The 24,152-nt window shown below is 38.9% G+C and overlaps 1 pseudogene; it reads left to right on the top strand.

The window, feature by feature from the left end:
* The first annotated feature begins 207 nt into the window (after positions 1-207).
* On the top strand, positions 208-14,281 carry LOC142656581 (uncharacterized; annotated as a pseudogene).
* The last annotated feature ends 9,871 nt before the right edge of the window (positions 14,282-24,152 follow it).

Raw genomic sequence — 24,152 nt, 5'->3', positions numbered from 1 at the left:
GGAAAATCTGATTTGACTTCAGTCTGGGGAAAATCCTAACTGAGGAGAGTTATATTTTCTGCTCGAGATTTTACTGTTCTTCAGTAATTTATTTCTAACACCATGTTGCCTGCACATCTTGTTTTCAGTTTTGATGTGCTGAGGATGAGGAGAAGGCTGAAGAGAAAGAGATGGTGACATTAGATCCACCCCATCACTTCGGCCAGGATGACTCGCTGTGTTTATTCCACCTTATACCGTGACCTCTGCGAACCCCCAGACAAGTTTAACGACTACATGCATATGAATGTTTCAAGTTTCGACCATCTCCTGCAGCGTGTTTCGTACAGAGAGATGACACCCATTTCAGGAGGAGCATTCCACCAGATGAGCGGCGAATGGTCACCCTGCGGTAAGTTTACTTTTTTTGAATGTTTTTTATTATAAATTTATTTTAAATTGATGTGCAGCACTGATGTTTCTGTTGATGTTCAAAAAGAAATTAGAGCAAGCAGGTAATTTAATGTAATATCACTGATAAAGACTAGATTGCTAGTAATTTAACGTACGCTTCATTTGTGGTTTTTTTATTTTATAATCCATTATAACTTTTTATTTTTTTCATGATTTATTTTTATTTTTAGGTTTCTGGCGACAGGAGAAAGCTTCTCATCACTTCATTTTCAATTCAGACTTGGGAAATCAACAATTTCATACATAGTGAGGGACACATGCAAAGCCTTGTGAGATTTACTAAGTGATGACTATATTCTGCATTCCGCATAACCAGCAATGGAAACAAATAGCGGACAAGTTTTTTTAGGTCATCCAATTCCCAAACTGCGTTGGTGCTGTGGATGGTAAGCATATTCGTATACAGAAGCCTACAGGGACTGTCTCTGAGTACTTTAATTACAAGAAGTAATTTTACATAATTTTTATGGCCCTTGCGGATGCCGAGTATCGATTTGTTGCTGTGGGTATTTGGTCATTCGATCGCACAAATGGCTCCAGGGTATTAAAGAAGTCTGACATGGGCCAGAAAATCCACTCAGGAGATTTTGGATTACCTTCCCCAATGTAATTATCTGGGAGTGATGGACCTCCAATGCAGGGGCATAGCTAGGGGGGGGGGCGCAACTGGGAGAGAAGGTAAGGGGGGGTGCCAGGCCGGGTGCAGATACAATTAAATACTCCATCTGGAGTGGAATCCCCAACGTCACTATCCATAGATGGACCGCGACGTCAGGGGCTCCTCCACCAGGAGAGGATCATACCTCCCAACCGTCCCAGGCAGATTCAACCAAATGCAGCAAGGTTGATTGGACGTCGCTTCACAGTACAGATGGACAATGACCCAAAACCTACTGTGAAAGCAACCCAGGAGTTTTTTAAGGCAAAGAAGTGGAATATCCTGCAATGGCCAAGTCAATCACCAGATCTCAAACCGATCGAGCATGCATTCCACTTGCTTAAGACAAAACTTGAGGCAGAAAGACCCACAAACAAGCAACAACTGAGGACAGCTGCAGTAAAGGCCGGGCAAAGCATCACAAAGGAGGAAACCCAGCGTTTGGTGATGTCCATGGGTTCCAGACTTCGGGCAGTCATTGCCTGCAAAGGATTCTCTACAAAGTATTAAAAAAAAACATTTTATTTATGGTTATGTTAATTTGTCAAGTTACTTTTGAGCCCCTGAAATGAGGAGGCTGTGTAGAAAAATGGTTGCAATTCCTAAACGTTTCACAGGATATTTTTGTTCAACCCCTTGAATTAAATGTGAAAGTCTTCACTTCAATTGCATCTCAGTGGTTTCATTTCAAATCCAATGTGGTGGCAGCAGAGCTCAAATCATGAAGATTGTGTCACTGTCCAAATAATTCTGGATCTAACTGTATATCGCTTGTAAAATATACAAATGCTTTTATGCTCGAGTTACATAAAAAAAAGGTGAAAAATTGGCGAGGGGAAAGGAAATGTCGGGAAAGAGGTCTTTGTCCCTGGTGCTGGAGAACGTAGCTACACCTCTGTCCAATGCCCTTTGTTTTTGTTGGTGATGAGTCCTTTCAGATGTGTGGCAATGTGCTTAAACCACATGCCAGCCGTGCGCTCGACTATAGAAGGAAAATTTTCAAATACAAACTTACAAGAGCAAGGCGACTTGTGGAATGTGCCTTTGGAATGATGACTGGGAAATGGAAGATATTCACTAGCCCCATTCAGTTAAAACCTGATGTGGTTGATGATGTGATAAAGGCGTACGTCGTCCTCTATAACTTTATCAACCAGATGCATGACTATTTTTTAGAATATTCCCTCTCGACTAGCAAGAACGCAGGATTTGATTTTTTCACTTTTTTTTTAAAAATAAAATGTATGTAGTATATTTCTTTATACTTTTCTGTAGTTTGTAAGAAAAGTTATATAGGACACATACCATACTGAAAGATTCCTGACATTCCGTGAAATTGTTTTGCCTTGAATTTTTATTTTCCTTAGGAATTTTCCAATTGCCAGCAACGGGTAGCGTGATCCCTTGCTGATCCTAAACCTTGGCCTTTTTTCACTGCTGCCGTGAGCCAGGCCTCTCAAGTTGGCCAAGTGTGCTGAATATCAGCACACTTGGGCAACTTGAGAGGCCTGGCTCAGCGCAGCAGGCAAATAGACAACACTGGCATGCAGCAAGAGATCACACTGATCCTAAATCTTGGTCTCTTTCCCTCCTGCCATGAGCCAGGCCTAAATTATTAAAAGACAATGAAACGTAATACATTTTTTTGTTATGTACTTTTATTCAGTAATTACATGAACCAAAAATTCATTTTCAAAGAAAATAAACTTTATGTTTTCAAATAAATTTTCTGTTTGTTTTCAAATTATTTAAACTTTTTATGAAAAATAAAAATAGTAACAATAAATTTTACATCAAAGTAAGTGTTTTTACATTACCTTTTTATTTTATAAATACACTAAGGCAAGTGCCTATATTGGGGCTGTGGGGAGGAAGACATAGGCCTATGTCTGCTTACCCCTCTATCTACAGATCTTTCTTCCATAATGGCACTCTCCAAAGTGTCAGGCTGTCTGGGAAATCCTACAGGAGAACTTGGATGAGGAGTGTGAAAAGAGTAAGATTAGAAAAAGAAGGAAATAGCTGAGTACAAGGTGCAGGAAAAGAGATAGGGAGAGGAAAGTAAGGCTGGGTTCACACAACCTATTTTCAGGCGTAAACGAGGCGTATTATGCCTCGTTTTACGCCTGAAAATAGGGCTACAATACGTCGGCAAACATCTGCCCATTCATTTGAATGGGTTTGCCAACGTACTGTGCAGACGACCAGTAATTTACACGACGCGTAAATTGACTGCCTCGGCAAAGAAGTGCAGGACACTTCTTTGCAACGTAATTTGAGCCGTTCTTCATTGAACTCAATGAAGAGCAGCTCAAGATTTACGAGCATCGCAGATGCCTCGTATATTACGATGAGGAGAATTTACGTGTGAAACGAGGCAGCTGTTTTCTCTTGAAAACAGTCTGTCTTTTCACACGTAAATGCCTGCTATCATGTGCACATACCCTAAGGAGGAGAAGAAGAATGAGCAGAGGAAAAGTAGTGAGAAAGAGTAGATTTGGAGTGAGAAGGTGGAATTTAGTGTGATGTTGCAAAAGTTTGGGAGTAGGCTCGGGAATGAGTGGAGGGATGGGACTGTGAGGAGGAACGGGCTTGGGTTCGGGGATAGGAGTTTGATGGTGAATAAGAGTAGGATGGGGGATAGGGAAAAGGACTGGGATAGGGAATAGGACTGGGTTGGGGAATAGGACTGGGATGGCACAAAGATTAACTAATTTGCAATTAAGCAAAAAGATTCCAGCTAGCTGCTAAAGTATAAACTAAAATATAACTTTTATTGAGTATTATTAAATAAACAAGAACAAACACAAAAAATCACACTTGTTAAAAATTAGCCAATGCTCACTGACAGTGAGAAGTTTGCATGGCAAGTTGCCAGAGATACACTCGGTCAGTACGGTACTATATAAGTATTGAAACATCTCACTGTCAGTGAGAATTGGCTAATTTTTAACAAGTGTGATGTTTTATTTTTTTCTTGTTTATTTAATAATACTCAATAAAAGTTATATTTTAGTATATATAATGTGGTGACAGAGCCTCTTTAACAGATTTTCAAAAGTTTGCATGAATAGATGCCCTTGCTGTTGAGGAAGAGTTTTCTGGTAGGGGAGCTGCAGTATCCTGAACAGACATTTGAGAGATAGAGGGGCCAGCAGAAGTGTCTTCCTGGGTGACCGCTTCATGAGGGACTTCATGCAGTCTCCCGAGTAATTGATGTTGTCCTAAAAAAAAAAAAAAAAAGAAGGAAATAATAAAGTTAATCAAGACCCAACAACTCCAAGTTTTCTTATCCTAACTGATTGATCGATGCATGTGTGTCCAATCATTAATCGTTAGCTTATGCTGCCTACCAGGATATTCTAACATAGGGAACTATATAGAGATGTTCACCTATAAATGTATACCACAATCCTTAGGCCCAGTTCACAGAGTTTTTTTACGCTGATTTTGACGCGGAAACCACATCGGAATCAGCGGCAAAAAACTTCCGAAACCGCCTCCCATTGACTTAAAAAAATCTCTGTGTGAACAGGGCCTTATAGTAATCCAACACATGTTAATGCAATATATCTTTATTAGATCAAATATACAAAATATAAACAGCTGTCTCAATAAACACAATTAAATATTCATAAAACAGACTGAGGTGGTGGTCAAAAGTGAAAGTATGTACAATTTAAAAAAAGTTACAATGTGCAAATAAACAAATCCAGGATACACATACTATAAGACAAAAAATCTCAATAAAGTACCAAAATTCCCTTGTGGGTCAATATAAATAAAAGCTTCACCCTAACATAAGGCATAGGGAGATCACTCAAGCACAAATATGAACTACCTACAATATAAGCTAAATAGATAGCAAACACAATATGTATACAACGTAGTACATGAACGCGTTCATAATATGGCCAATTGAACTATTGACCCATGTTAGGACACGTTCCAAAAACACCTCAATAGAACGCCACCTCAGGACCCTGACATGCGTTTTGCTGTCAGCTTTCTCAAAGAGTTCTGAGGTGGAGGGGGGAGCTTTATAGTAACAGACTCGGTAAGAGGACCAAAATAAATGGGCAATAAGATAGTATATAGCAAATAACTCATTACTGGATATATGGCCAGCTGGATATAAGTCCTTGCTGATAATTGATAAATAACGTAGTCATCCATGCTACGTACAGTACATGACGCATAAGGGACCCACAGCGCCATGCTACCAAGTGCCAAACCCATGTGTCCGGAAGACACGGAGTGCGCTTGTCATGCGCCATCCAATCATCACGTCTGCCCGGCCTGGCGCTAGGCGCCACGCCTGACGTAATTCACATGCTCTTATGAAAATAAGTGAAGTGCAGCCATCTTTAAAAAGGGCAAATATCCCATATTGTGCATGTATAATCCAAAAGTATATAATTGAATGCCACATAATACAAAAATACTAAAAAAAAACTATAATCTTAAGTGAATAAAAATATATAATAAATATTATATTCACAAAGTAAATGCATAACTATAGTGAATAATAAATGTCAAAAAAGTGCATATATATGTACATAGTATAATACTTTAAAAAGTATATATACATAAATGAATAAATATGTGTATATAGTGACAGAAAAAAGAATAATAAATATATATAAAATTCAATTGGCAATTTATTTATATTGACCCACTAGGGAATTTTGCCAGTTTATTGAGATTTTTTGTCTTATAGTATGTGTATCCTGGATTTACTTATTTGCACATTGTAACTTTTTTAAATTGTACATACTTAGACAACTACCTCAGTCTGTTTTATGTATTTTTAATAGTTTTTATTGAGACAGCTGTTTATATTTTGTCTATTTCATCTACTAGAGATATATTTCATTAACATGCGTTGGATTACTATAAGGATTGTGGTATACATTTATAGGTGTTAATCAAGTTTGGTATACAACGTGTACTTAATAGGGGCACCTATTTCTTTGATCGGTATAAAAGGTATAGAGATGTTATTATATTAGTCAGAATAGTGACAGTCAATAATGGACTTATATTCCTTTACCTATGAGGCCGTATAATATTATATTCCTTACAATCGCATCCATATATATGCAAATAGAGGCTGTATGTAGATTCAGCAACATCGGGATAATATAGTTTATGTTATTATTATAGAAGTTAGATTTTTAAATATAGGGGGCACTACATAAGGGAAGTATAGTTATATTCTAGTACATAGGAAGCAGTATTATAGTAGTTCAATTCTTGTATATAGCGGGCTGTATTATAATAGTTTAATTCTTGTATATAGTTGGCAGTATAAATATAGTTGATTTTATACTTCTACATAGGAGGCAGTATTCCAGTAGTTATATTCAATTACATAGGAGCAGTATTATAGTAGTTATAATCTTGTATATAGGAGGCAGTATTATAGTAGTTATATTCTTGTACATAGTGGACAGTATAAGGCCCCATGCACACAACCATATTCGGTCCGTGATATACGGTCCGCATGTCGGCCGCATGTCCCGGACCGAACACAGTGCAGGGAGCTGGGCTCCTAGCATCATAGTTATCTGTCAGTCTAGGTGTCACTGCCTTGCTGCAGGACAACTGTCCCGTACTGTAATCATGTTTTCAGTACGGGACAGTAGTTCCACGTAGAGGCAGTAACACCTAGCGTCATAGATAACTGTGATGCTAGGAACCCAGCTCCCTGCACTGTGTTCGGTCCGGGAAATTTGGCCAACATGCGGACCGTATATCACGGGCCGAACACAGTCGTGTGCATGGGGCCTTATAGTAGTTCTATTTCTGTACATAGAGAGCATTGTTGTTGAAGTATTCTACAATGGTTTCTGTGATTCTAATATTTTGTTTAAAAAATAAACATCAGAAAAAGAAATGCACTGCAGTAACCAATTATGTGGATAGGTCATCAGTATAAAATACATCCCTGTACCTAGACAGTCCCTTTTGTTGAACGTTTTTGAAATGGATGATGCCTTCAAATATGATGGACTGTATATATAAAATATCTTTGATGAAAATTCTAACACAGCAAATGTGGCCTGGATACGAAGTGCTCTTTATTAGCGGCTAATAAACATTCTCAATAGCTCATACTTACCACACTTCCTCTTCTGTGAGGTGATGAGGTCCTCCCAGGATCAATGCTGGAGTAGACCTCCTCCCAGAGACGCTGGACTGCGTGATGGTCTGCATGTAATCTGTCAGACTGTTCCCACAGCGGCGGACGAGCCTCCATCAATTGGATGAGGAGGTCATTATTGATATGGATTCTATAATCCTCCTCCTCCTCATTTGCCCTGATAAAGCGTGTGGAACCCCAGAGAATGTTTTTTTTTTTATAGCATTAAATAATTTGGCAGCGACCAATGCGAATACTGCATACTTGACTTGGTTTCCTTAATAACATTAGCCATAGTAAAAGAAAAACTATTTTACAACATAAAAGTTAATGCCTGACGCGGAAAGGTTAATGAAATAAAGGGGTAATAAAGGGGTAACTGTCTTTTGGTCTAGGGTCCAAAAGGGTGTGATTACAACAGCACTAATGCTCAGTAGAAGTTTAAGCACTGAAATGTTTGGAATTCTGTTTGGGGGGCGATTAGTATTGGTGAATGCTGATCAAAAAAATTATTAAATGATACATTTATATATTATAATGGATAAAACGTACACGTCTGCGACCACCACATGCTCCTCAATGCTGCATTGAGGTGGTCCTGGTAGAACCTGACTAACGCACCATTTCTTGGGGTGGTACCTGTAAAACAAATTCATTAAGATTCATTCAAATGTTTGTTTTTTTTGTTCTTTTTTTTAACCCCTTTAGGATGCAACCTGTTTTGGCCTTCAGGACACAGACAATTTTTTTAAATCTGACATGTGTTACTTTATGTGGTAATAACTTGGGAATGCTTTTACCTATTCAAGAGACTGAGACTGTTTTCTCATGACATATTGTACTTTATGTTAGTGGAAAAATTTGGTCAATAAAATCAATGTTTATTTGTGAAAACACCAACATTTTTAGAAAATTGCATTATTTTTCATTTAAAAGTATCTGCTTGTAAAACAGATTGTAATACCACACAAAATAGTTACTAGTTAACATTTCCCAAATGTCTACTTTATGTTTGCATCGTTTTTTGTACGTCCTTTTTATTTTTCTAGGCCGTTACAAGAACTTTAGCTGCAATTTCTCACATTTTCAAGAACATTTCAAAAGACTATTTTCTCAGAGACCAGTTCAGTTCTGAAGTGGCTATGAGAGCCTTATATATTAGAAAGTGCAGACAAATCACCCCATATTAAAAACTGCAAACATCATAGTATTTAAAACAGCATTCAAAAAGTTTCTTAACCCTTTATGCGTTTCACAGGAAATAAAGCAATGTAGTTGGGAAATTTAAACATTTCATTTTTTTTTGCCAAAATGTATATGTAATACAATTTTTTGTGTAACACAGAAGCTTTTACCAGAGAAACGCAACTCAATATTTATTGTCCAGGTTCTGCAGTTTTTAGAAATATCCCACATGTGGCCCTAATGGACTGAAGCACAGGCATCAGAAGCAAAGAAGCACCTAGAGGATTTTGGGTCCTCCTTTTTTTTTAGAATATATTTTAGGCACCATGTCAGGTTTGAAGTGGTTTTGTGGTGCCAAAATAGTGGAAACCCTCCAAAAGTGACCCCATTTTGGAAACTACATCCCTCAAGGAATTTTTCTAGGGGTATAGTGAGCAATTTGACCCCACAGATTTTTGCAGAATTTAGTGGAGTTAAGCAGTTAAAATGAATATCAACATTTTTGTCCACTAAAATGTTGCATTTTTTCATTTTCACAAAGGATAAAGGAGAAAAGCCACCCAACATTTGTAAATCAATTTCTGCGAGTACAGTAATACCTCACATGTGGTAATAAATGTTTGGTTTTTTTTATTATTAGAAATGAATTAACCCTTTCAGGACTGATCCTTTTCTGCTTTTTCATTTTCGTCTTTCACTTCCAAGAGCCATAACTTTTTTATTTTTCCGTCAATAGAGTGGTGTGTGGGCTTATTTTTTTGCGGGAGGAGTTGTAGTTTCTATTGACATAATTTAAAGTACCATATAATGTACTAGGAAACTGAAAATAAAATTATTCGTGGGCTGAAATTGGAAAAAACTGCGATTTCTCCATGGTTTTTTGGGTTTTGCTTTTACGGCTTTCACCGTGCAGTAAAAATGACAACTTAACTTAATTCTACATCTCAATACCACTACGGTAATACCAAATTTATATAGGTTTTTTTATATTTTACTACTTGTACAAAGAAAAAACTACTTGTTAAAAAAAAAAATTCTATCACCACATTCTGAGAGCCATAACTTTTTTATTTTTTAGTTGATTGAGCGGTGTCACGGCTTATTTTTGGCGGGATGAGCGGTCGTTTTTATTCATACCATTTTTTGGTAGATACAACTTTTTGATCAGTTTTTATTAAATTTTCTAAAAACAGCGATTTTGGTGTTTTAAATTCTTTATTTCTTACGGCGTTCACCATGCGCAATAAATGACATTTTACTTTATTCTGCAAGTTGGTATGATTACGGCAAAATCATATGTATATAGTTTTTTTTATGTTTTGCAGCGTTTGCACAATAAAATCAAATTTTTATAAAATAATTTATTTTTTGTGTCACCATATTCTGAGAGCCATAATGTTTTTATTTTTCAGTCAAAAAAGTTGTGGGAAGTCTTGTTTTTTTGTGGAACGGGTTGTAGTTTTTATTGGTACTATTTTGGGGTAAATGCAACTTTTTAATCACTTTTTATTTTGAAAATAAAAAAAAGAAAATCACATAGTCAAAATTATATATATTTATTTGCATTGTGCACAGAGAAATAAGTATTTGATCCCTTTGGCAAACAAGACTTAATACTTGGTGGCAAAACCCTTGTTGGCAAGCACAGCAGTCAGACGTTTTTTTTGTAGTTGATGATGAGGTTTGCACACATGTTAGATGGAATTTTGGCCCACTCCTCTTTGCAGATCATCTGTAAATCATTAAGATTTCGAGGCTGTCGCTTGGCAACTCGGATCTTCAGCTCCCTCCATAAGTTTTCGATGGGATTAAGGTCTGGAGACTGGCTAGGCCACTCCATGACCTTAATGTGCTTCTTTTTGAGCCACTCCTTTGTTGCCTTGGCTGTATGTTTCAGGTCATTGTCGTGCTGGAAGACCCAGCCACGAGCCATTTTTAATGTCCTGGTGGAAGGAAGGAGGTTGTCACTTAGGATTTGACGGTACATGGCTCCATCCATTCTCCCATTGATGCAGTGAAGTAGTCATGTGCCCTTAGCAGAGAAACACCCCCAAACCATAATGTTTCCACCTCCATGCTTGACAGTGGGGACGGTGTTCTTTGGGTCATAGGCAGCATTTCTCTTCCTCCAAACACGGCGAGTTGAGTTAATGCCAAAGAGCTCAATTTTAGTCTCATCTGACCACAGCACCTTCTCCCAATCTCTCTCAGAATCATCCAGATGTTCATTTGCAAACTTCAGACGGGCCTGTACATGTGCCTTCTTGAGCAGGGGGACCTTGCGGGCACTGCAGGATTTTAATCCATTACGGCGTAATGTGTTACCAATGGTTTTCTTGGTGACTGTGGTCCCAGCTGCCTTGAGATCATTAACAAGTTCCCCCCATGTAGTTTTCGGCTGAGCTCTCACCTTCCTCAGGATCAAGGATACCCTACGAGGTGAGATTTTGCATGGAGCCCCAGATCGATGTCGATTGACAGTCATTTTGTATGTCTTCCATTTTCTTACTATTGCACCAACAGTGGTCTCCTTCTCACCCAGCGTCTTACTTATGGTTTTGTAGCCGATTCCAGCCTTGTGCAGGTCTATGATCTTGTCCCTGACATCCTTAGAAAGCTCTTTGGTCTTGCCCATGTTGTAGAGGTTAGAGTCAGACTGATTAATTGAGTCTGTTGACAGGAGTCTTTTATACAGGTGACCATTTAAGACAGCTGTCTTTAATGCAGGCACCAAGTTGATTTGGAGCGTGTAACTGGTCTGGAGGAGGCTGAACTCTTAATGGTTGGTAGGGGATCAAATACTTATTTCTGTGTGCACAATGCAAATAAATATATATAATTTTGACAATGTGATTTTCAGGTTTTTTTTTATATAATCTATCTCTCACTGGTAAAATTAACCTAGCCTAAAAATTCTAGACTGTTCATGTCTTTGACAGTGGGCGAACTTACAAAATCAGCAAGGGATCAAATACTTATTTCCTTCACTGTACTTATTATAGGAACAAAAGCAGTGTTTGTTTTTTTTAACTTATAACTTTTAGGGTATGTTCACACGCACTAATTACGGATGTAATTCGAGCGTTTTTGCCCCGAATTACGTCCGAAAATAGCGCCTCAATAGCGTTGACAAACATCTGCCCATTGAAAGCAATGGGCAGACGTTTGTCTGTTCACACGAGGCATATATTTACGCGCCGCTGTCAAATGACGGCGCGTAAATAGACGCCTGCGTCAAAGAAGTGACCTGTCACTTCTTTGGCCGTAATTGGAGCCGTTATTCATTGACTCCAATGAATAGCAGCGCCAAATTACGTCCGTAACTGACGCGCCGTTCAAGTGCCTGCACATGCCGTTACGGCTGAAATTACGGGGATGTTTTCAGGCGGAAACATCCCCGTAATTTCAGCCGTTACGGACGCTGTCGTGTGAACATACCCTTATATTGACACTTTTATAAAACATTTTTATTACATTTTTTTTTACTTGTCACGCTTTTTATTTTGACCTGCAGGACTGATCGCTTCTAGAATACATTACACTACCTACGTAGTGTAATGTATTCCAACTGTCAGTGTGACGTCACAGTCACTCTGACAGTAAGCCAAAGGCTGGTCCTCATAAGCTTCCGTGCATGGCAGACCCGGAGGCCGTTCTCTGGCCTCCGGTTGCATGGGGGGCAGCCAATGTGCTACAAACCCCTAAATGCGGCGATCGCAATCGACCGCCGCATTTAAGGGGTTAATTGCCGAAATCAGCGTAGATAAACCGCAACAGTGGAGTGTGAAGCTATCAGGGAAAGCTGACCTACTGGTTCCCAATGCGAGTGTGTGCATCGAGAACGACTCAGTTACTTCCTGTCACTCTGACAGGAAGCCCATCAGGACCATGCCAACCATCGTGGGATCTGCCGATGTGCTAGAAACCACTAAAATGTGGCGATCGCAATCGATCGCCTCATTTAAGGGGTTAATTGCCAAAATCAGCGGCAAAGGACCGCTGGCCAGCAACAGTGGAGTGTCAGCTGTCGGAGTACATTGACTTTAAAAAACAAAAAAACTGCCATCACAGGCACAAAAAAAACAAAAATCGGAAACATGAAAAATAAACTCAGCATACTAGCCAGTGATCATATCCTCTGACGTATATACTAATTATATGTTTGGATTGCCTATTGATAAAAATTATGAGGCTCCTAAATCAGACCCCTGATACATGCTATCAGAGACAAGACCTGATCGCCTATGCAGACCATAGAGGTAGGCTACAACCCTACGAAACAGAACACATAAAAAACAAGGCCCAAACTGAACTAAAAAGCATTATATTGAGTCTAGACCAGACCCCCTAGACAAAGATTTTATATCCCTACATAAAGACAGACCATAAAACCAAAGAAGATGACAGCAAATATACTGTCTTTGGCTTGAAAAAACTCAGCTGTGGACCAATCTACAGTGGGCACTCCGTGGCTGTAAAGGCACCAAAAATTAACTACTTCCTGAAGTTAGGGCTAGTGTTTGGCATCTTTGCATGCTCACAAGACTGCGTCGAAGATCTGAGGTCAGTGGACAGCAGCTGCCTTCTGGGCTCGCTCTCTTGGCGCCAGCCTTTGCGCCGCACTGAATATAACACGTGACATTACAATGTGTGTGTCCGACAGTGCAGCGCTGAAGCCTTAGCAGAGGAGAGCCCTGACATGGTACACAAGTATCTAATCTATCATATATCCAATCGATCAAAAGCTATGCGCCACTCTGATAAAATTGGCACATTTTCAGACCCTAGATTTTCTTTTTGGTGGACCATTGTGATAAAAACAGATGTTAAAAACGGATGGTAAAAACTGATGACAACTAACGACAACTGGTGGTTTTGTAGTAAAAATCGTGAAAAAGCCTGATGGCAACTGATACATTTTTGTATCAGTTTTTTAATCAGTTGTAATCACTTGAGAGACAAAAAAACTGATGCTGATGCAACTGATATATGTGAGCGCACCCTAACATGCCCATACTGTATAATTAGCTACATTTAGCCAGTTTAGCTGTTTGTATACATTTGCCTCAACTGTATTGAAAATTGTGGTGAACTTCACTTTTCAATATAACTGCATACATTAAAAAAAAAAGTATAGTGCACAGTATACTTTTTTCTTTAAATGTAGTCAATGGCAGACGTGAGTAACTGTACAGGCATACAGTTGCATACATCTGGAGCATACTTTCAGAGGAACGTTTCAGATAGCTGTCTGAAATATGATTCTAAACTAAATTGTTACTGGATTACCAAAACAAAGCCCTGTCATTCTTCAAAATGGGTTCTTCCTAGAGATCGTTGTAAATTGCAAGAATTGGCAGGATCCACAGGCACAGTTTTAATGTCTGAGCAGAGAGTTCGGCAGAAGTCATAGACATTTTTAGATTGTAAATAAGAGGGTGCCCCGAATACATCTAATGTCTATGAGCAGGGTGTTGCAAAAGTTATGTTACCTAAATAAAAAAAACATACTGACCAATGAAGGACTAAACTTTAAAGGCTTTTTTTTTAGAAAAAGTGCCACTTTTGTCCATGGGCTGTGTCTAATATTGCAGCTCATCCTTATTTAGAATAAGCAGACCCTTATTTCTGTTGCAGGACATCCCTTTTAATTAGGATTTGTCTTTTATATATCTATATTAAAAAGCATTAGGTTTTAATAACACAGTCATTACTCCATGTGAGTATGCAATATTTAGTTTAATACATGTCACAGTTAACCAACCTGCTTTATTCCCTTAGGCATTGCTAGAAACACGTTTTCCATATCTTCCCCCAGTAGCCCATCCTCAAAATTATGAATAGCCACAAATAGCCACTCATTGCAGTGATGTAGGTGGAACAACAAGTAATAGAGCAGCCACACCTGATGACTATGCAATCTGTACAGGGGTGCTGATCACGGGAATGTACATGCTGCAGGTTGGGGAGTGGGAGTCTTTGTTGGTTCGGTTCACAGAGGTCAAGCTACCTGTAACTACACAAAAGTGAGCAGGGACGCCCTCACATGCTATTCACTTAAACAAACTATCCCACCTGCTTTGAACTGTGGAGCTTTGGCCCGGCATTCATAAACTTGCATGTGACTTATGCTGTATGTCGTAATAAATCATGTGAGAAGATTTCCATTCACATATCATTGACTCATATATTGCCCACAGGTAAACTACCTATTCACACAAGTACAGAAGTTTATTGAGGTTTTAAATTACTTTATGCCTAACGGTTCAGGCACCATTTATTTGACAATTTTTTTTTTTGTGTCTTTGAATAGTTCTTTATAAAATACGTTACCATAGTGAGCACACCATAGGGTAAAACAAAACTGCTTACCATTAAGAAAATACCTCCATTCATTCATAACGTGGGAGTTCATACAATTGTAGTGATTGCCATTGACCCAGTATCCCACTTTTTCCATGTCATACCCACAGTGGTTGTGTGGTTGTGTGGAGGGGGGTTCCCACTAGAGACCTGATGGTTATCAGTACTCCTATGTGACTTTATTTTCCAAACGAATAAACCAAAAGTTCCGCACGATCCAAATATTCTATTTTCTCGACTGCTCAGCCCTAAGGAGCTAGCGAAAAAAATCTCCAGCATGGAGACCCTTAGCTTAAAATGCTTTTCAATTTTTTTTTTATTAAAGATATCTCCCAAGAATTCTTAATTTCCATTCCAGCATTGGGCATTACACAGCACCTATTAGGGTATGTTCACACGTAGTGACCAAAAACATCTGAAAATGCGGAGCTGTTTTCAGGCGAAAACAGCTCCTAAATTTCAGACGTTTTTGCAAGTACTCGCGTTTTTCGCTGCGTTTTTTACGGACGTTGGAGCTGTTTTTCAATGGAGTCAATGAATAATGGCAAAAACGTTGCAAGAAGTGACATGCACTTCTTTGACGCGGGCGTCTTTTTACGCGCCGTCTTTTGACAGTGACGCGGAAAATTACACCTCGTCTGAACAGAACATCGTAAAACCCATTGCAAGAAATGGGCAGATGTATGCAGACGTAATGGAGCTGTCTTTTCAGGTGTAATTCGAGGCGTAAAACTCCTTGCGTCGTACATAACTACGATGCTAGGAGTCCGGCTCCCTGCACTGAGTTCGGTCCGGGACTTCCGGCCGAAATACGTCCGTCCATTACGGACGTTAATGTGCTCGTGTGAACCCAGCCTTACAATGCAAGTTATCACATGCAGAGAAACCAAAACTAAAATACATACATATATATAATATCTACAACAAGAAATGTCCTTAATGAACGGCAGCAGGGAAATAATTCAGATATAATCAGTGTAGATAGATAAACTCTAAGCATATGTTGGTTACAGGCTAGGTAAAGTTTGAAAAACCAACTTCCCCCCATATTATATCAAGTAGACTGCTCCATAATTACATAACCATACCGGAGAAAAAAGAGCTACAACGTCTAAGTATAAGAATATATAAATTTTATTAATAGAAAAATGACATACATTTAAAAACACATCATAAGAAGACTCTAGTACTAATACCGTGGTATACAATACAGCACAGGACTAATTCGACAAAAAAGTAGTATGTTAGGGCAGACCCACATTCACTACCCATACAATAAAGTATATATAATATCACAAGCAAGTGGGTCATGTACTGCTAGTTCTCAATGTCCTAGTGTTTATATGGCATAAGTGAATCAGTGCCTAGCCAAAATATAGTGACATAGAGAGACTCAGTACTTATGTGGTAATCAGTTATAGTGATGTTGTCTTACCCATTAAAAAGTGGAGGTCTCACGATATGTCCGTGCTGTAAGGTCCACGGTACAACCCCAACGCGCGTTTCGCTATCTTTGATTTATATATTCTTATACTTAGACGTTGTAGCTCTTTTTTCTCCGGTATGGAGATATAATCAGTGTGTCTCAAAATGGTATAGAGTCAGGTAGATAAGGAAAATAAGATCATGAACTATACTGATCCCAGCTGTAGTCTATACACATTATTACTTTATATACAGATACAACCTGACAAAAGTCCGGGATGGACCGAAACATTGCTTGCTATATCAGGATCTAATGATCTTTGAAATAAATCAATTGATTGGAATACATGCACGCTTTTTTTTTCATCCTATATGAAATTAAAATAATGGCTTCATTACGTATAATTTCTCTGCTGATTACTTGTAAGAATATTGTAGACTGCAGTGCTATTCCTGCTATCAAAAATACCGGAGCTCCAACGGAAACCTTAATTCAAAGGGGATTCATCATGATTTGTCAGTATATTTTTAAAAACGGATCCAACATATATCCGTACATACAGTTGTAGCTGTGCCTGGAACTGAAGCAGCCATCCCATTCACTTAAATGGGACAAAGATGCTATAAGCTGCAGTACCAGGCACAGCCACAATTGTACGTATGGCGGAAAAATGAAGGGGGCATGGTGTTCGAAGATGCGCTGCTGACCCTTCATTCAGCTGATCAGTAGGGGTGCTGAGATAAGTAATTGGATATTGGATAGGTCATTAATATTACAGTCTTGGAATACCCCTTTAACTTCCTGGACCCTGTGAGTGTGACATGGTAGGCAGCGAGATTTGGAACTAACTGGGATCCCACGTGAAGGTTCAGATTGTGAGCTTTGAGTTAAAAGGTAACTAAATGTTTGACAAACTTCTGACATATCATAGTGACATGTCATAAATTTTGATTGGTGAGGGTCCGAGCACTGAGACCCCTACCAATCGCTAGAACGAAGCAGCTGAAGCACTCGTGTGAACGCTCAGCCGCTTCGTGTCTGTTCGGCTTTTTCCGGAAAGCCGATGTATCGGTGTACGGGCTCATTGACTTTCTATTGAGTCCGTACACAGATACATTTATTTACATAAAAAGCCGAACAGACACGAAGTGGCTGAGTGCTCACACGAGCGCTTCAGCTGCTTTGTTCTAGCGATTGGTGGGGGTCTCAGTGCTCAGACCCCCACCAATCAAAACTTCTGACATGTCACTATGTCATGTCAGAAGTTTGTCAAATGTTTAACTACACTTTAACGCTGATAAAATTTATTTGTGATAATCCTTTATATGCATATTCACTCTGGTAACATAGGATAAAAAGCATTCACACATAGTAATGATAATCCACTGTACATGGGTGTAGAGTGCAAACATTAGAGAAGGTGTGTTTGTGGTTTGTGATGTGAACTATTATTACTAAGACCATTTCTTACTAGAAAATCTCACCAGTAAATATAAACCCTTGAGTTATTCTTTTCCCTTCAGCTGTTTCTTCACGTAATTATGCATTGACAACTAGTCTGCGACTATATCACTGCATTTCTTGGCAAATTAGTCCTTCAGAAGGCTAGAAAGAATCTGTAACAACCACTATAAATGCTGTAATGGCTGCCATTTCCTGTTGTCACTTTTTAAGAAGGGAAAGAAACAGCTAGGCCCTGTTCACATCATGTTTGTGATATACGTTTAACGTGTACTCGAGGAAATATCCTGGGATACACATTATACATGTCCATAGGGTTACATTAGCCCGACGTAGAACAAAAAAGAGTGTCAATTTGGCTTGTGTCAGACCTGTATACCTCAGTAAAAAAAAGGTATGGATTAGCATAGTAGACTATGTTACTCTATACAATGGAATCCCATAAAAACGTGTACTGCATGGTATAAGTTTTTTTTAAATGGGAGCCAAAAAGTGAAGGCTGCCTCTGTATGGCATCTGTTGCAGGCATCCGTTTAATATATATGTCATGAGCTTTTCATAATGTATACGTTAAATGGATCCTATAATAGCCTATGAATGACAGATGCCTAACAGTGGTATCCATCGGTAAAACGAAGCGGCAGAAGCACTCATGTGAGTGCTCAGCCGCTTCGTGTCTGTTCGGCTTTTTCAGGAAATCAATGTATCGGAGAACGGGCTCAATAGAATAGCTATGAGCCTGTACTCCGATACATCGGCTTTCCGGAAAAAGCCTAACAGAAACAAAGCGGCTGAGCACTCACACGAGCGCTTCTGCAGCATAGTTTTAGCGATTGGTGGGGGTCTCAGTGCTCGGACCCCACACCAATCCAATCTTCTGACATGTCACTATGACATGTCAGAAGTTTGTCAAACGTTTAGCTACACTTTAAACCTTAATACATACAGTATTGATATGCTGTTGAGAATAACACTCTGTGATCCTTATGTAACGCGCTTCACACAGGAGTATTATCGGTTCTTACACCCAAGCCTATATTCCTGTGAAATTACTTCCATAACTTCTCTTTATTTTATTGATAAACTTTAAACTGTCACATTAGGATGTTCTCACACTTGCTCACTTTAAAGGCTTTGTAAAAATTTGAACACTTTTTTTAAAATATAAAACAATGTAAATTTATAACTTTTTGAGATACAGCTTCTATGTATCCTGGATACATAAAATCAGGATGGTGTGCTTTAACCCAAATCCGTCAACTCAGCGGGACTGACGGCTTCAGTGACGGCGGGTCCTGCATGTCTCTGACAAACAGGATCCAGCTGTTATTGATCACATCTAAGTTTATAACATATCAGAGACACGCAGGATCCGCGGTCACAGAAGTGGTTAGTCCCTGACAGATTCGGGTTTCAGCGTACATAGAAGCTGCATCCCAAAAATATGTTTTAATAAAAACCAATTAAAAAATTGCATTAAACACCATAAAGCATTGTTTTGTTAAGAAAAAAAAGAGGGTTCAAAGGTTTACATAGCCTTTAATTCCTGCACATATTATCTGTATATCTTTCCACAGCAGTATTGTAGCACAAAGCCTTACTTAATCATTTCCAGGATTGATAAGAGGTACGTAAGCCGTATGTATCTGATACTGCTATACAACACTACATTCTCTATTATAAACTGATTAACAAATTTTATTATTGTTTTTGCTTTTTTTTAAATTAAAGTTTATTTTTCTATTAAAGTCTCATCTAGACAGACCTTTTCCATGTGCCCTATTAGCCAGAGCAGAGTGGCGCTTTTTCTGTGGACCCTGCCCACCCATTTATCACATGGACTGTCATTAATCCCCTGATGCAATTTTTACCCGGTGGACACATTTTCCTTTTCTTTAAGGCCTTATTCACACGAACGTGTTATACGTCCGTGTGACGGCTGTCAAAACAACGGCCGTCACATGGACCTATATAATTCAATGTGGCCATTCACACGGCCGTTGTTTCAACGGACCGTGTGAAGGGTCAGTGAGAAAATAGGACATGTCCTATTTTTTCACGCTTCACGCATCTCTCCATAGACTCTAGTCTATGGGGGATGTGTGATATCGTGTCCCGCAGAGCACGAATGCACCTCGGACATAAAAACGTCCATGAATCCGGCCTAACGATGTGTTTTCATTTTGTTTGCAAAATTGAATTGACGCTGAAATTAAATCTGTCACTAGTCTCAGTTTGGACAAGATACTGTTGGAATGTTTTTGTTTTTTTTTATAGTAAAGTAGTATAGTTTTTTTTTTTATAGCAAAGGATGAGGTAAATTTAATTAACTTCCTGGTTGAGATACTCAGGATTTATTGTACCAAAATTCAAAGTACAATGACATCCTTTTTGCTAAGCTACTTTTATTTTACATTGTTTCACTGACACCTACAGTAAACACATGACGTTCTGATTATGCAATGAAACTAGTGTCAAAAGTGACTTATGCAACTGTAGGGTGTAAATGACTCATGACTACAGCAAATGGCACATGATGATTTCTGCAGTCCCATCTAATTTCCTGAACAATGTAATTCAATTGGAATTGCTCTGAATGCATCCAGAGGAACTTAAAAGGGGTGTGCGAGATTAGAAGAAAATATATTTTCTACATAGGGCACCACTCTTGTCCATGGGTAAAAGCAGACCTTTTTTCTAACCTTACACGTCCATTTTAATTGTATTCATAACCTGCAAAACAATGCATAGTTTGTATGTCTATCAAAGTCCTGCCAGAAAGTCTCATACCCCTTTTTTTCATGCCTGCGGCAAGATCTAGCAGGCATTCATTACTGGCAGACCTGGGGGCCATTATTAGGCCCCCGGCTGCCATTAGAGACACAGACGCTCGGCGATCTTATCGCCGGGTGTCGGTGGGGAGAGAGGGAGCTCCCTCCCTCTCTCCAAAACCACTCAGATGCGGTGCTCGCTATTGAGCATCGCATCTGAGGGGTTAAACGGGTGAGATCGATACTGATATCGATCTCACCCGGCAGAGCAGGGATGCCCCCAGCCCTCAGCTGCCTCTAGCAGCTGAGAGCAGGGAGATTTGACAGCTCTCTGCTCTGTTTACTTATTCCGATGCCGCGACGTAAAAAGACTATGGCATCGGAATAAGGCCCGTTAGTGACCGACGTAGAAACACGATGGGCCGGTCACTAACGGGTTAATATACAGAGCTTTGTTCTCCCAGGACACAGGAATAAATTCTGAGCATATTGCTTTATCCCAGTGTAGTAGCAATTTCCCAGCAGAGACACACATCCTGCGATACTAATAGTGGCTGACATAACCAGCGGTCCACACATGGCCTGTAAGTTGTGCTTGATCCTGGGAAGTTAATGGAAATCAATATTCTCAGAACATGCTGAGGCAGATTTATCTAAGTATTTACCCCAGTTTGGCCACTTTTTTTGGCTTTACCAGTCTAATAATACCAGTATGCGGCCGCCCCACCACCTGACCATCAATTCAGGGTACTGGATCGTACCCTTCTCTTCCCGGTTCCCCTGGTGGCGGTGGGTACTGTCTTAGTAATGGACGCCGTCTATCAGACAGCGGCCATTACTAAGGCAGTAGTAATAATTTTAAAAAACAGCACCAACACTTAAAAAATTATTTATTGAAATAAAAACCCCCTCACAACCCTCGTTAACCAGTTTATTGAAAATAAAAATGCCGTCATCTAAGTAGTCCTTGAATCCAAAGTAGTCCAACAACCGAACCTGTAAAAAAACAGCAAAACAATTATCATACATACGTATCTTCCTGGGTCCATGACAGTTAAAGGGATTATCCAGGGACCAAAATTGCTTTGGATTTATATTTTATTGTGAAAAGAAGTCACTAAGGCTTCTTCCGTCAGAAGAAGAGAGAATCAAAAGATTAAATTAAAAGCAACGGTTCCGTTAATATTACCATTGATTTAAATGGTAATTCTTTTTTTTTCAGTTGCTTTCGCTAGGTTTCTGTATGTTTTTCACTTCTGCTTGCATATGTATATATATATATATATATATATATATATATATATATATATATACATATATATATATATATATATATATATATATATATATATATATATATATATATATATATATATATGTGTATATATATATGTATCAAAATCACTTTATAATATATGACAACTATTTTGGAGAGCACACAACAATACAATATATTAATCCTTTTTTTGGATCAATATTTAATGATTACATCATTCATTCACAAGTTATTTTCAATTCATGCAGTGGTTCAGTGATTCCCTAATCAGTAAGATGGGTATACGCTTTATTTTCACAGTATCCTAGTTAGTTTTGATCACATCTTCGAGATATACAAATTTTTATATATAATAAAAAAAAAATTCTCTTCTATGTAGAATAAAAAAGATGGGTAAAGGGAACTCACATTGCCCCAGATGTAATTATGAAGAAGCTGGTACTGTATAGTCCACATGTTCTGGACATGTTTCAAATTGGAACAATACTGGCAAGGAGTGTTGTCAAACATTATGAGGCCATGAAGACTAAAATACTTACTGAGATTTCGGCATTTAGAGCTCTTAAACTCCTGATTGGTAGGTTGCTTTTTTTAGCAAGATTAATATTAGAAAAAAAAAAGGGATTGCTAAATTATTTTTATACCCTCAATGCCATTTGTCAATGGATAAGCATCTAGTTATTTTTGAATGTTGCTATTGTTTTCCATTACTACCTTTTGGATTAAGGTGTCTTTTTACCAAGCTGAACAAGCCCATTTTTTCTAGCTTCTCATTGTAAGAGAGAACTTTCATCTCATTTAATAATCTAGTCACCCATCTTTGAACCCTCTTCTGCTCTCCTTTATCTTGTTACAATGTAGAGCCCACAGTGTTAAAGGAGGAAGTAAAGCCAGACCGGTCATAAAAAAAAAAACTATCTTAGGCTTCGTTCACATCAGCGTTGGGGTCCCGTTCTGACGTTCTGTCGTTATCACACACCTACGCGCCCATTGAAGTCAATGGGTGCATGAAAGCCACGCACCGCACACGCATGTACATGTGTGTATGGTGTGTGATTAGTGTATCAATTCAGTTGAAAATTATTTTTTTTTAAAAGATGTATAACGCAACACACACGGACCCGATTCACGCAAGTTTTTCACGCGTGTGAATCGGATATGCTCATGTGAATGAGGCCAGCATCTGCCATTCATAGGCTATTATAGGATCCATTTAACGTATACGTCATGAAAAGCTCATGATAGATATGTTAAACGGATGCCTGCAACAGATTCCATATAGTGGCAGCCTTCACTTTTTGGCTCCCATTTAAAAAAAAAAAAACTTATACCATGCAGTACACGTTTTTATGGGATTCCATTGTATGGAGTAACATAGTCTACTATGCTAATCCATACCTTTTTTTTTACTGAGGTATACAGGTCTGACACAAGCAAAATTTACATGACGGTGCAAGGGCGACAAGGGGCCACACAAACACCCTCCTATCTAATAAATATACAACGACACAATTAAAATTGGAAGGTGCTTGTCACAGCTTTATTAAATGTTTTCTTTTACAGAACCTGAGAATATATAAAAACAAGTATAAACATATTATAAACATAATTAACATATTAACATTATGTGGCTAAGTCCTTGACAACCTCCAAAACATAAATAAAGCAATACCCTTAAACCACTAGCCGTGACCATATAAGCTACAGTGGTGTTACCACGGGTATGCTAAAGCACCACGCTTCCCAGGGTCCGCCCCTTAGAGAAGCCCAAATCCATCGCTTTAAAATAAAATCAATATATTGTGTCAAAGACAGGAATTTATAAAAACATAAATAGCGTTGCCAAGGACCCGCCTAGACCAAAAACCAAAGTAAGACCCAATAGTCCAGAATCTGCAAAACAAGTGCATATACAGATTAAATAAACTACTTGTATCCCTCCTCCAAACTATTAATAGCGCACACGACTGCCATGTTATCACAGTAAAAAAACACTGACCGATTGGACAAAAGTTTTCCCCAAATTTCCACCGCAACTAGAGTGGGAAACAACTCCAGAAAACAAAGATTACCCGTCAAACCACACTCCCTCCAACCTAGTGGCTAAGTACCAACACACCATTTTCCCTGAAAATACGCCCCGAAACCGATAGAACCGGAAGCATCCGTACACAATTGCATCTCCACATTCGAAACTCCAGTTGCAATCCATAATGATTTGTCGTTATATTCCACCAAAAAAGAATCCCAAACCCTCAAATCCGCCTTATGCTCCTTGCCAAGGCGAATAAAATGGTGGGGACATCTAACACCAGCAGTTGCTTGCGCTAAACGCCTACAGAAAACACGGCCCATGGGCATAATTCTACAGGCGAAATTGAGCTTCCCCAACAAAGATTGCAGGAGCCGCAGGG

Source organism: Rhinoderma darwinii, chromosome 6 (assembly GCF_050947455.1).
Source record: "Rhinoderma darwinii isolate aRhiDar2 chromosome 6, aRhiDar2.hap1, whole genome shotgun sequence".
NCBI classification, from domain to species: Eukaryota; Metazoa; Chordata; class Amphibia; order Anura; family Rhinodermatidae; genus Rhinoderma; species Rhinoderma darwinii.
The sequence above is the reverse complement of the archived record's forward strand: the minus strand, read 5'-3'. Positions and strand labels throughout refer to the sequence as shown.